Here is a 12,818-nt window from a genome sequence, read left to right on the forward strand (position 1 = left end):
ACTACACCATGCTGAAAGGCTGCTGCTGGACACATTCTGGGGTGAACTTTGACAGAAATATGGGAAGGAAAGCATGTGAGCCTGCGTGCCCCCCACCATGTGCTGCTTTAGGAAGATGTGGCACCAGGTACTGGGAGAGGTGGGCCTGTCCTGTGGACCTGGCAGGCATGGAGGACAGCAAGCATTAGGTAGGGAGAGTCAATGAGTCACCTGTCATGTGAGAGGAGTAATCACATTTATAGTTGTACAAATTATATGCATATGGAAATAGCTGTATTGCATATCCATTAATTTACAAATGTTACACAGATATAGGAAAATTTAAATGTATTTTAATGCATACACTTAAGCAGTGGGGTTTTTTTTGTGATGGTATGTCCCGGAACATCTGGCACCTGTTTTCCTGGGGCAGCTTGTCTCCTGACGGAAGCCTGCTCAGGACGCGCGGCATTTTTTTTTTCTGGCACTTTGGCTCTTAAAGGGGCCGCAACCCTCAGTGGGCTGCAAGATTGTCATAACCAAGATCAATGGTGGGTAAGGTGTGGCCCGTGAGACATTTTGTTTACTGCCACCCATGTACAGGGTTGCTAGATCCCAGAAGAACATCTTGGTTATGACAATCTTGCAGCCCACTGAGATGAAGGAGGGCACTCATGCAGCCCACTTACTAGCCTAGTTTGCCCATCGCTGACCAAGATTATTTCCCAGGATAACTGTGCTTACATCTCTAGAATGTACAGGTTGTGCCAATTGAACCATATCAGCACTTTGATTGGATACAGACAGAGCACACAGCTCTCATAGTCAATATTATGTGCAGTTAGTACACACCTCATTTCATGTGCCCCTGCTTTATGTGTACATCACTTCAGTAATTCCGGTAGGAAAAAAACTACACGGACTGAAACCCGTGGAATCTGGCAACCCTGCACATGAGCAACAGTAAACAAAATGTCTTACGAGCCACTCACAGAACCCTGGTGAGCCGCCTGCGACTCTCGGCCCATAGGTTTCTCACCACTAATATACAGAATACACAATTGACTTTTCCACTGACAGTATCAGGTCTGCTGATACTCCAGAAGTGACTTCATTTGAACCATTCAATGACTTCAGCTTCCTTGAGCCATTACAATCCTTTTAGTATTCAAGGTTCCGTGCTAATCAAATAAGACTTTTACGCTATCCACATTACTTCTAATTGGAAACATACAATAGCATTGTGAAATTTTCAAAGAGCACTATATTATACCAAAGGCATTGTTACATTGTACCTTACTCAAGTGAATAGCAACAAAATTATGTTTGACTGATGGTATACTTAGAAATTAAGAGTGAAATTTACGCTAATGAGGGTCCACAAAGCAATAAGAGCCACTCAAGTCCTGAAATGCTTTTGCTTGCTGGGGATGGGGAGCAGGGAAACTTTAGGATTCATTTACTCTGCAAAAAAATAAAAGCTTGTGATGGTGAGTCAGAGCCTGGGTCTACAAACTCGAGTTCATGATAAGGGGCTAATACAGCAGTGAAGACATCCCCCGGCTTGGACTCAATCTCAGCATGAGGTAGTGGGGATGTCTACACTGCTATTTTTAGCTTTGTAATATGAACCCAATCTGAAGACCTGGGCTCTGAGGGGTACTTCTTTAGTGCAAAAAATGCCCCTGTAACTGCAAGTCTCAGAGTCTGGGTCAATTGACTTGGGTGTGCTACAGGACTAAAAATAGCAGTGTGCATCTTCCTGCTTAGATTAGAGTTTTGATCTGAGACCCTCCCCTGTTGCTGGGTTTCAGAGCCTGAGCAGGAGCACCTATGCAGTTATTTTTAGCCCCATAGTACAAGCCTGAGTCACTTGACCTGGACTCAGACTTTCTGCTGTTTTGTTTTTTGTTTTTTTAATGTAGCTGTATCCTTAGTTTGCAAAGCAGCCTCAGAGGAGCTCCAAACAGTCTAAAGTGAGACTTGCTGAGGCCTGGAACACTGAATGCAGCCTTTTAACTGAGGCACAAGGTGCAAAGACCCTGCTGCATAAGGACTGGCCACTATTCCAGCTGTAGAGTAAACGATGCAAGGGAATCTTGTGGTCTGGCCACAGGATGGAAGGGGGGAACCATTGCAACCCCAACCCTTACATTTATTGTTTACACAAAGCCCATTTGCTGAGGTTTATGAGTTTAGGTAAAGCATATTTCACATTACATTTTATAATCACAACATTCATGGCTGTTCTGAACTGTAAATCACAACAGATCATTTTTTGTGCTTCAAAATACAAATAAATAAAATCCTATCCACATAATGGTCTAACTGCCAAAAGTGTAATTAATATATAAATATAAAAATGTAGAATCCATTTTAATAATAGAAATGTCATCACCAAGAGCTGTCAAACCTTTCATACCCCGCATAAATACAACTTTGGGGGAAAAAAAAGATGCATATTTTATTTATCTAACAACTTAACAATAGAGCATACAATGGAAATGCTGACAGACATAACTACTGCAGAGTTCCCAGAGCCACTATACTATTATATTGATTATAAATAAGAAATAATGGAATCATTCTTTTACCTTTTCTAATGTATAATCTCCACAATAAACCATGAAATTATTTAATTAGGCAATTGTGGTTTAACTGTAAATAATGCTAAACAACATACAGTTCTGCTTTTCAGTCGTTCACTCTAGGTTTATTTAAATGACTTTTCTATTAAGATTTATCTTACAAGCTAGTTTAAGAATAAAAATAAGCAACTAATGGTTTCAAAAGCTGAAAAAATACATTTTGAACTCAATCTTACTCCCATTGACACCAATGACAAACTTTCTATTGATTTCAATGGGAGCAAGATTACTCCCTCCTGTTAATAAAAAGTTGTCACACATTGCTGGTTATTGCTTGGGGGAGGAAGGAGAACCTACATAAATTAAATTGCTCATTATGGTCTGAAGTAAAGGCAAATTATTTAAGGGTCACCTGAATCCAAGCTAAATAATTGGAATCAATGTACAATAGACTCTTTATTCAAATGCAACTAATTTAGATACTTAAAATCTCATTAGCTTAAAATAAAAAAAATCTTTGTAACACTGAATGAACAAATGATAGTCTTCCTTAGTGATGTCTTGTTATTAAAATAATGAAATATTCTTGTGGAATGGCTGAAAATGTTCCTAGAACAGGACATTTTAAAGTAGTATAAACTACTATACGCATGTTTTAAAGACCACAAAATTCTCTGGTTTTCAGACCTAACATTAGTTATGCTCTAGATGTATGTAATATTTGCTTTATGTTATGCAATTGTATTATAGATCTAATAGTTCTCAAACCACAATAATGCATTTCTAATATGTGCTTTAACACACACACACATTCATGATTGTGCACTCTGTTACACAAAATAGGCCTCAGAAGCGATCAAGCCCCATGATTAATAAGTGATTAAGTCAGGAGGTTAAGGGGTAGAGATACCAGGGTGGAGGGGGTTGTTTTTGTAATAGACCTCTCAGCCAATCAGAGTATGCAGCTAAAGCTTAAAGGATTATACGTGTGTGGGGGGGGAGTCACATGTATATACAGAGTTCAGTAACACTAACAAGAGTGGTGCAGTGGAGTCAGCGTTCTTTTTCTAAGCTCTGCTATTGTTTATTCTTCCTAGAGAAATGAGACATCAGAGGTTCTGCTGAACTTACTCTGAAAAAGGTTCCAATACAAGCAAAATGTTTGTGCCTGCTATCAAGAAACAAATTAGCTACAGCCTCAAACAACAGGGTCCTGCTTACTGGGTGAGTTTTTGACAAGTTCATATTGTAGCTTGCTCTAATTTTTTGAAGCCTGCATAATAATTTAGGTATCATACACATAAACACCAGCTCAGTAGAGCTGAATAGTTTCTTTGTCAGAAGACAATACACCACTTGTATGATGCATGTCTAGAAAGAGACACAGCATTTTTAAAATTTGTGCCTGTTACTGCTTTTATTATGCACTGTTCAAAGGAAAAAGCTACAGTACACTCTCTTGTGTGCACATTAATCCTCATTCATTTCCATATTAAGCTGGATTTTGCAAATATTGTCTCTATTCACTTTTTACAATATTCAAAGATAAAATTAATGATATTGTCAATTTTTACCCCTTATTTATTTGAAATATGGAGTTATGCCAGCAGAGAATTTAGTCTGAAGTCTATTCCTTTAACAAAATAAACCTCCCCTGAAAAACCACCATAGTTATTGAAAAAGTGCTCTTTTTTACATGTTTTATTCACAATACTACAGCAAGAACTATAGTAACTGTACTGTGAAATAAAATTGGAAAGTAGTGAGAAGACATTGCAATATAACTACAGTCAGAAACTAAACCAGTCACCAAACCATTAACCTGTATTGCATTCATTAGTCTGTATTACAACTGAGAGCAAGACTGAAATTTCATCATGATACAGATTTGCTTCGTACTTTCAGCAATAGCAAATATAAACTATTTCAAATAGTGTCTTTTTTAGCTGATTAGGTATTTATACTATGCTTATCACTGTATGTATTTTCTTACTGTACATAAGAGAAATTAGGCCCAGTGTAAAGTAGAGCTTTAACTGTCAGTTGATCTTGAGGGCTTTCTTTATAAATCAAAGAAGGGGAAAGGGTGTGACATAAATGCTATTTCCTTTATCACTAAAATATTCATTATTTTGGTTAAGTGGTAGGAGCTGGAGCTGCTCCAGCCCTGTAGGACCCGCAACAAGCCAGAACAGCCCTTGACCACAGCGGGGGTGGCCACGCCACTAGGTTGCAGGGGATAGCAAGGGCCACCTACAGCTCTTTAATCAGTTAGCCAGTTAAACAATGTTTAACCTGTTAACCAATTAAATAGGATTTTACATCCTTAATTCTGTGATGTATTCTGTTGCCCCAATTTAATTCACATTAGAGTCAAGGAAAAGTCTCTTGCTGAAATCAATGGAAGTTGGGCTAGTCCCCAAATTAGTCAAGGACAAATGGCTATCAAATGTTTTGGATAAGACAACTCCTTCGAATGTCTGTTCTTGATCTGTAATGATGAATCTCCTAGGAACTAAAAAGAGAACTGTACATATCTTGCAAAATCTAGATATAGGCCACGATTCTGCATGTGCTTAATTTATGTACTAGTAGTTCCAACCAGTGCTTCCTCTAATCTTTTCCATACATGTGTGGAATAAATTTATGTGCACCAAGGCATGTGCAAATGTGTACCACCAGTAGAAACAAAAAAAACTACCTCTGTGTGTGCTGCTAATCAGCTGGGCAGCATTCGAATCTTTCCTGAGCGGCAGCACAAGCACATAGCTTATAGAAAACACTGGTCCTAACATCCCTGTTGTTAACTGTGCTGCAGTATAGGCATATACAGATTGCATCTCTAAAATCTATGATTCTCTGGTTCAGCAACACCCATGGTCCAGCATGACCACAGATGTTCCAGGATCAGAGAGTCCCGGCGCAGTACACGGGGGTGGGGACCCAGGAGCCAGTGCACGGCTCAGTTGGGCTGTGGGTGGGGAGCCAGGAGTTGGTACATGGGTCAGTTGAGTTGCAGGGGAGACGGGGACAGCAGCTGGCACTGTGAGGGGAGCGTGTGGCTCAGGTGGGCTGGGGACGGGCTGGGAGCTGGAATGTAGCTCAGCTGGGCTGTGGGTGGAGCCAGGAAGACTGGAGGGGGCGGCAGACGAGGCTGGCAAGCAGCAGGAGACCTGAAATGACCTCCCGGAAAAATTCCTCATCCAGGACCACTCAGGTCCCAAGGGTGCTGGACCAGGGAGGTCCAACTTGTATTTTTCTCAGTACAATCACATGGTACAGCCGCTCCCCGAGTTGCGAACGGTTGAGTTACGACCATTTGCACTTACGACCAAAGCTCCCATGGAGCAGTCGTAAAGGCGGTCCCTGAGTTACGAACGCCACCCGTGCTTACGAACAATGCGGTCGCGTGTAATTCAGTGGAGTCCGAGTTACGAACAGCTCGAGTTATGCCCAAGTGTTGGGCCGTAACTCGTTCGTAACTCGGAGAGAGGCTGTATAGTCTAATTTTTATTTTGATATAGAGATCTCTTTGACCAGACATTGTCCATCCGTTCAAAGTAGTGTTTGCTTTTCCTAATTTCATATGAATGCCTTCCTTGCAGATACTGTCAACTTACTCCCCAGATAGAACAGATAGAAGAATTCTGCTATTTCTTTTCCAGCCACATACACCTTTTCATCTGTAGTCCTATTTCCTACCTTCATAAGTCTCTCTGATTTTACTTTGAATCCAATTTTTGTCGCTTCCTGTATGCCGTTCCATGTCCTACTTAGTAAAGCAATACTGCCAGCAAAGTCAAGGTTGTGTTACTCATCTCCGCTAACCTATTCGACACTGTCTGTGATGCCTTTTGTTGACCATTTGATCACTCAGTCTGTTGCTAACTAATTGCAATGCAGTCTGGTGATAATAAACACCTTTGTCTAACTCCAGGTACAGTGTCAAACCATTCACCCAGGCCTGTATCTGATCTTACTAGCTATCTGTTACATCTTATAAATTCATTATTACGTTGGTCAGTTTGTCTGACGTCCCGTAGCTTCTAGCAATATTCTATAGGGTGTCTGTGGACACTAATGAATACTAGGGATGTATGCGACTGGTCGACTATCTGATAAGCAAAAGCTTATCAGATAGTCAATACATTAGTTGACTAGTCACCTCCCCCCCCATTCTGCCTCTATCACAAAGAGGCAGCAGGGGGGAAGAGAAAAGAAAGGGGTGCTGGGGGAGCCAGCTTAAAAGCTGGTTTCCCCCAGCTCCAGCTCCGTGGGACAGGGCAGCAGCGCTTCCTCTTTGAAACGTTCAAGAGCCCCAGCAGAGGCTCTTGTGCATTTCAAAGATTGAAACACAGCATGGAACCGTCCCCCGCTGGTCCCAGACTCCATGCAGTGCTTCTTCTTTGAAATATACAAGAGCCCCAGTGGGGCCAGCTGTGTGGAGCCTGGGGCCAGCAGGGAGTCCCTTGTTGACCCAGGCTTCATGTGGGCACTTCTGCTTTGAAATGTACAAAAAGCCCCTACCAGGTTGATTTGGTTTAAAGTCTGGAAGGGCACTTCCACTCTGAAATGTGCAAGAGCCCCCAGTGGGGCTCTTGCACATTTCAAAGTGCAAACACCCACATGGAGCCTGGGGTCAGTGGGGGACTCCCCACTGGCCCTGGGCTCCACGGAGCATTTCAATCTTTCACATTTCAAAGCAGAAGTGCCCTTCCAGACCTTAAACCAAATCAAACCATTTACTTACCAATTCCCAAACCCATTATGTGAAAAACAAATTCTGTTTGTATTGGTGCATTTCCTGGAACTCTTTATTCAGTACCATGTCTCTGCAGACTGAGGCTGAAGAATTAGTCTGTTTCACAACAGGAGTCTCCTGTGGAGTCACTGTAATGTACTGCTGATAAGTCATCAGGTCAGCTTTTACTTATTTCATGGATAGGAAATAGCACAATGGTTTTCAGGAAAACTGACATCTGCACCTCCTGTCAGTCTTTGCAACTGGCAACAGCACATCAACTGGGAATGGCTTAATAATGCCAGTTTTCAGCAGTGCTCCCTCTCACAGATTCTAAGCAATTTAACAAAATGGAGTTTGCATTAACTGTTGTTTCCATCACGCCTAGTCACTAGGCTCAATTTAATTCTGGTATAATTTCAGTAGAGTCAGCAGAGCTGCAACTTCTGACACTAGGGTTGGATTTGGCCCTACTATCCAGTAACAACTCAAGCATGACAGAGATTCTGAAATCCAGCCACTTATGCTGCCCCATAAAAGGTGTAAATGGCACATGTGACATGGCCATGATTCCATCAGCTTCCTTTTACAGATGAAATGAAAACATTTCAAGGATTTCATTATGTAATGTCTTGTGACTGTCTGTGCTTTCACAAATAGTATCTTAGCATTTATTTCTTTGCATCTTGTAATTTTGATACAGTAAACTTCCGATAATCTGGCACCTTTAGGACCCAAGGGGTGCCGGATTATCAAATATGCCGGACTATCGGAAGGGGGGGCTATGAGGGGTCTAGGGTGGTGTTGGCGGGATGCCACCCCAGACCTCTCATAGCCGCCCCTTCCGATAGTCCGACTCTGCCCCAGGTGTCCCAGATTCAGCCACTGCTGGTCAGTTAGCAGCAGCTGAATCAGGACGCCTGCGGCAGAGCAGCTGGGGTGCTGCTGGGTTGGCCTGGTAGCGCCGCCCCTTGGCGCTGCGAGATCAACCCGGCAGCACCTCAGTTGCTCTTGGGGACGCCTGGGGCAGAGCAGGTGGGGTGCTGCTGGGTTGGTCCCACAGCACCAAGGGGGGGCGCTACCAGACCAACCCGGCAGCACCCCAGCTGCTCTGGCCCAGGCTCCCCAAGTCAGCTGCCACTGAAACTGACCAGCGGCTGACTCCGGGAAGCCCGGGGCAAAGCAGCTCTGCCTCGGGCTTCCCGGAGTCAGCCACTGGTCAAGTTTCAGCGGCGGCTGAATTGGGGACAGCTGGGGTGCTGCCAGGTTGGTCCCGCAGCGCCGAGGGGCAGCGCTATGGGACCTACCAGCAGCACTCCAGCTGCTCTGCCCCCGGCTTCCCCAATTCAGCCGCTGGTCAGTTTCAGCAGCGGCTGAATCGGGGAAGCCGGGGGCAGAGCAGCTCCAATGGTCCGGCTGCCCGGAGCACTTCCGGGTTCCTGATGGTGCCAGACCATCAGGAGTGCCGGACCAATGGAGTTTTACTGTATATCAATTTTCATTCTTATTTTGGTTTTGGCTTCATAAAGTGTAAAGTATTTTCTCTTAAAGACAATCACAACTGCTGATATTGTGTAGTCTGTAAGAGTCTGCAGGACAAGATATAAACTGTGTTAGTTTAGAAGTGCATCAGTATAACTAGGGTCCTACTAAATTCACAACCATGTGCTTTCAGAGGAGACCAGAGTTTCTCAAATTGGGGGCCCCAACCCAAAGGGGAGTTGAAAGAGGGTTGCCAAGATCATTTTATTGGGGTGGGGGAGGTGGGGTTAGTAGTATTGTGACTTTTACTTCTGCACTGAGTGGCTGCATAGGATAGCTGTTGGCCAGGTGCCCAGCTATGAAAGCCCACCAGCAGCATCTCTGCCTTCAGAGCTAGACTCCCAGCCAGCAGCCACCACACTCCAGCTGCTCAGCTCTGAAGGTAGCGCTACCACCAGCAGCAGTGCAGAAGTAAGGGTAGCAGTACAGAGAGTCCCCTACAATAACCTTATGATCCCCTCAACTATTTTTTGGGTCAGGACTCCTACAATTACAACACTATGAAATTTCAGATTTAAATAGATAAGATCATGAAATTTATTATTATTATTTTTTATGACCATGAAACTGACCAAAACAGACCGGAAACGTCGTAAGGCCCTACATATAACAAATGGTCCCAGTGGCTGATCATAAAATAACATTCTGCTTCTTGACAGAATTTTCAAGAAGTCAGAGTAAATTGTTTGATTAAATACTTCCATTGTGTAGAACAGGCCAAATTCATCAACAGGCCTACGTATGGAAATTATTCCTAAACATATCATTATAGTATACATTCTTTTTGAAGTTATTTATCTTTCTCTGGTTCTTTGTTAAGTGTATATGTTAAGAGTATTTCACATTAAAAGAAACTTCAATTTATGCTCAGATTTGAATATCATGTGCATTTATTTTAAGGTTGATGGTGTGGTGTGCTCCACAATAAATGGTTTTTATGTGACATACTGATGTAGCACACAGGAAATTCTACAGTAGGTTCATTTAAATTTTAAAATGGCAGTTTTTACTGACCCAAATAAGAAAATGAACAATGCCAGACGTGCAGCAACCTTTCAGTTATTCATCCAAGTAGTAAACTAAATTTCTTGCTGCCTCAACTTATTAGTTTTCAATGTACTGCAGAATACTGGACTGACAACAAGTAACTGCATTGGAGAAGGTGTTTAAGGAAAATGTTGCATTAAAAAAGGCATGGCAGGTGGATTGGGACGGTAGTAAAATGAAAATGACTGTATATTCGTACTAAATTATCAAGAGTGAAGTAATTGACAATGCTTACATTTAAATTGTCTCTTGTGTTCCAAAAATTCCTATTTGGGAAAGGTAATTGTGTAAATCATCAACATGGGGAGTTTTAGTTTTCTTACTCTAGACTGCTTATATGTATTTACTGTGTAAAGATTGTTTACGTTAATGAGCATGGGGTGTGTTTAACTTGTAATACTTACATTATTTCTTTAGATTTATACAAAAATAAAACACAGAATCTCCTAGTTTGCTGCAACAAATTGTTGTGTCATAGAACTGTCATGCTGGAAATGAGGCATTAAAGTCTAGTGTGCGCTTTTGCAGGATGGGGGAAGTAACACCTCTCACACATTCTGAATGAACTTAAAAGACAACAAATAGTCTGGTAGCACTTTATAGACTAACAAAACATGTAGATGGTATCATGAGCTGTCATGGGCACAGCCCACTTCTTCAGATGGCCATTCTGAATGGCCACGTCACCTCCCCACATTGAGGCTGTATTGAGTTTTAGCGTTAAGTCCAACTCAGAAAGGGATGGGCTAAGAGAATGGTCATATTACATTATCAGATGCCATCTCCTACTCAGCCAATAGCCAAGTTAACAAAACAATGATGTTTGATTGATGAGTTAACTCATACATAGCCACCTCTGCAGCAGCTGTTACTGAGCAGCTACAAAGGGATGCTATCAATGGTACGCATCATCCCTGCAGAAGCCATTGTGACAAGCAGTGTGTAAGTAAATAAATAAACAGCCAGCAGAGTCATTTGGAGAGAAGATACCCCTACTGACTGATTTCTGTCTCTATGAATTAGGGATGCTTTCCCTTCAATTCCCCAGGTTCCATAATGTTGGGATTAGGGATGCAAGCGACTAGTCGACTATCCAATAAGCAGAAGCTTATCAGACAATCGACTAGTGATGTGACTAGTCGCTTCTGCAGAAGCCAGTGCTGAGAGGAAAAGGCTTAATTAATTTAGAAATCAGGGGATGGTCTGCTATGGTCAGTAAAATTGTGAGCGACACAGGTGGCAGCAACTCTCAAAATGTGCACTTGGACTAGGGCCTGGCTTAATTTAAAGAATGACATGATGTTTTTTTACCAGACAAAATCATGGTTTTTACACCTCTGGGAAAAACAACCAATGAGTTGGGAAGTTATGCCTGTCAATCTTTTTTACCAGATAAAATCATGGTTTTCACTGTCCTGGTAAAAAAGAGGTTAGGAAGTTAAGCCGGTGATTACTCATATTTCACTTTTCAATAATATATAAAAAAGTCAAAAACATCTGATTATGTGAAAATGACAATGCAGAGTTGTAGGCTTGAAGCACTAAGCCAGAGACAGGGAACCTTTTTTGCACTGGGGGCTGCTGACCCACAGAAAAAATCAGTCAGGGGCTGTGCACCGCACACAAGTGAGAAACATAAAAAAAAAAGCAACAAACTCTCACTCCCAATTCATACACTCCCCACATTCTCACACATCAGGGCCTCCGGGGACCCAGCCTCCGGGAGCAAGGGGAGAAGGAGGCTGGAGCACCAGTGCAAACTCCCCAATGATGGCGAGGGGAGGGCCCTGAGCCTCAGAGGTGGGATCCAGGCAAGCCAGAAACCACATCCAACTTGCTGGACACTGATGCAATTATTTTTCCATTTCCCAGTTTAAATTAGGGTTAAGCTGATATTTACCAACACCATGTTCCAAACTAGTTTTTCCTGGGAAATTGCCAACCCTGCTTAGTTCTCAAGATTTTCCAGATTAATGTTGCTACCACATTGCCAGTTAGTCCCAGAGATAAGGCAGTTTAATCCACAGCATGCCCTTTGGCAGTTATTGTGGTTTACAAACTGATCAATCCTTTTGTGTTTCTCCCTGTATGCATTCTTCCATTTTATTTGGCTTATCTGAAATGTTCCCATATGTTAATTTATTAAAAGAGTGTGTGTGAGAGAAAAACAGAGAAAGAATAAAAGAGAGAAAGAAGAAAGAATATGCCCTCTGAGTATTCATTTCTGAATAAAACAAGCATTACTTTGAGATATTTTCCATCAGTTTTGGATTCAGTCACACGGCAGCGTTCCATTGAACATTCAGCAGGAATGCTCATCTTGAAAAACCCTTCCCATCATTTATAGATTTTCTCTCTACCCAAATAATTATAGGAATGTCTTAACAAGACTCAGTAATGTTTGCAGCCCCATTTGCCTGCACCTGTACTACATATATAAATTCCCTGAAAGTTGACAATCTTATTAAATAAGGACTAGCAGGCACAAGACTACTAGGGAAGAGGAGATAAATGTCACAGTTACAGAAACAAAAGCATGCATATATTAGTTAATACATACAATTTGGAGGTTTTATTTTTTAAATAAAAATAAGTGTTACAGAATTAGTCATATTGTTTACAAGAGAACCACCAGATTTCCTAATTTGACCTTCTGCATATCACAGACCACCAACACCACCTACATATGAAACACATCAACTAAAATTAGACCAGTGTATCACAGCTCATGGAAGACTGCACTATTCTCTGTCACAGAACAGGAAGTACTGAAATGCATCATTGTCTGAATGGGTGGGAATTAGGGATGTAAAATCCCAAACAATCAGTTCATTGGTTAAACTTTAGGTTAACCCAGAACTGACTTAAGTGGGATCCCAGGTGAGGAACTGCTCTAGCTCGGCTGGAGTAGTCCCCAGTCA

General features: G+C 42.1%; 2 protein-coding genes across 12 annotated transcripts in view; one reads left to right on the forward strand and one right to left on the reverse strand.

Annotated features, from left to right (window-relative positions):
- Positions 1 to 12,818, reverse strand: part of CHLSN (cholesin) — a 239,341-nt gene that overhangs the window by 95,033 nt on the left and 131,490 nt on the right. The gene's annotated exons all lie outside the window — the stretch shown is intronic.
- Positions 1 to 12,818, forward strand: part of GPR146 (G protein-coupled receptor 146) — a 90,424-nt gene that overhangs the window by 45,587 nt on the left and 32,019 nt on the right. For 4 of the 8 annotated variants that reach the window (XR_016346894.1, XR_012896167.2, XR_001369228.4 and 1 more), the window contains exon 3: positions 3,665 to 3,791. The gene's annotated coding sequence lies outside the window, so the exon portion shown is untranslated. The other 4 variants (XM_089769276.1, XM_075899563.2, XR_012896166.2 and 1 more) reach the window with 3 other exon arrangements.

Source organism: Pelodiscus sinensis, chromosome 15 (genome assembly GCF_052426305.1).
Source record: "Pelodiscus sinensis isolate ZL-2025 chromosome 15, ASM5242630v1, whole genome shotgun sequence".
Lineage (NCBI taxonomy): Eukaryota > Metazoa > Chordata > Testudines > Trionychidae > Pelodiscus > Pelodiscus sinensis.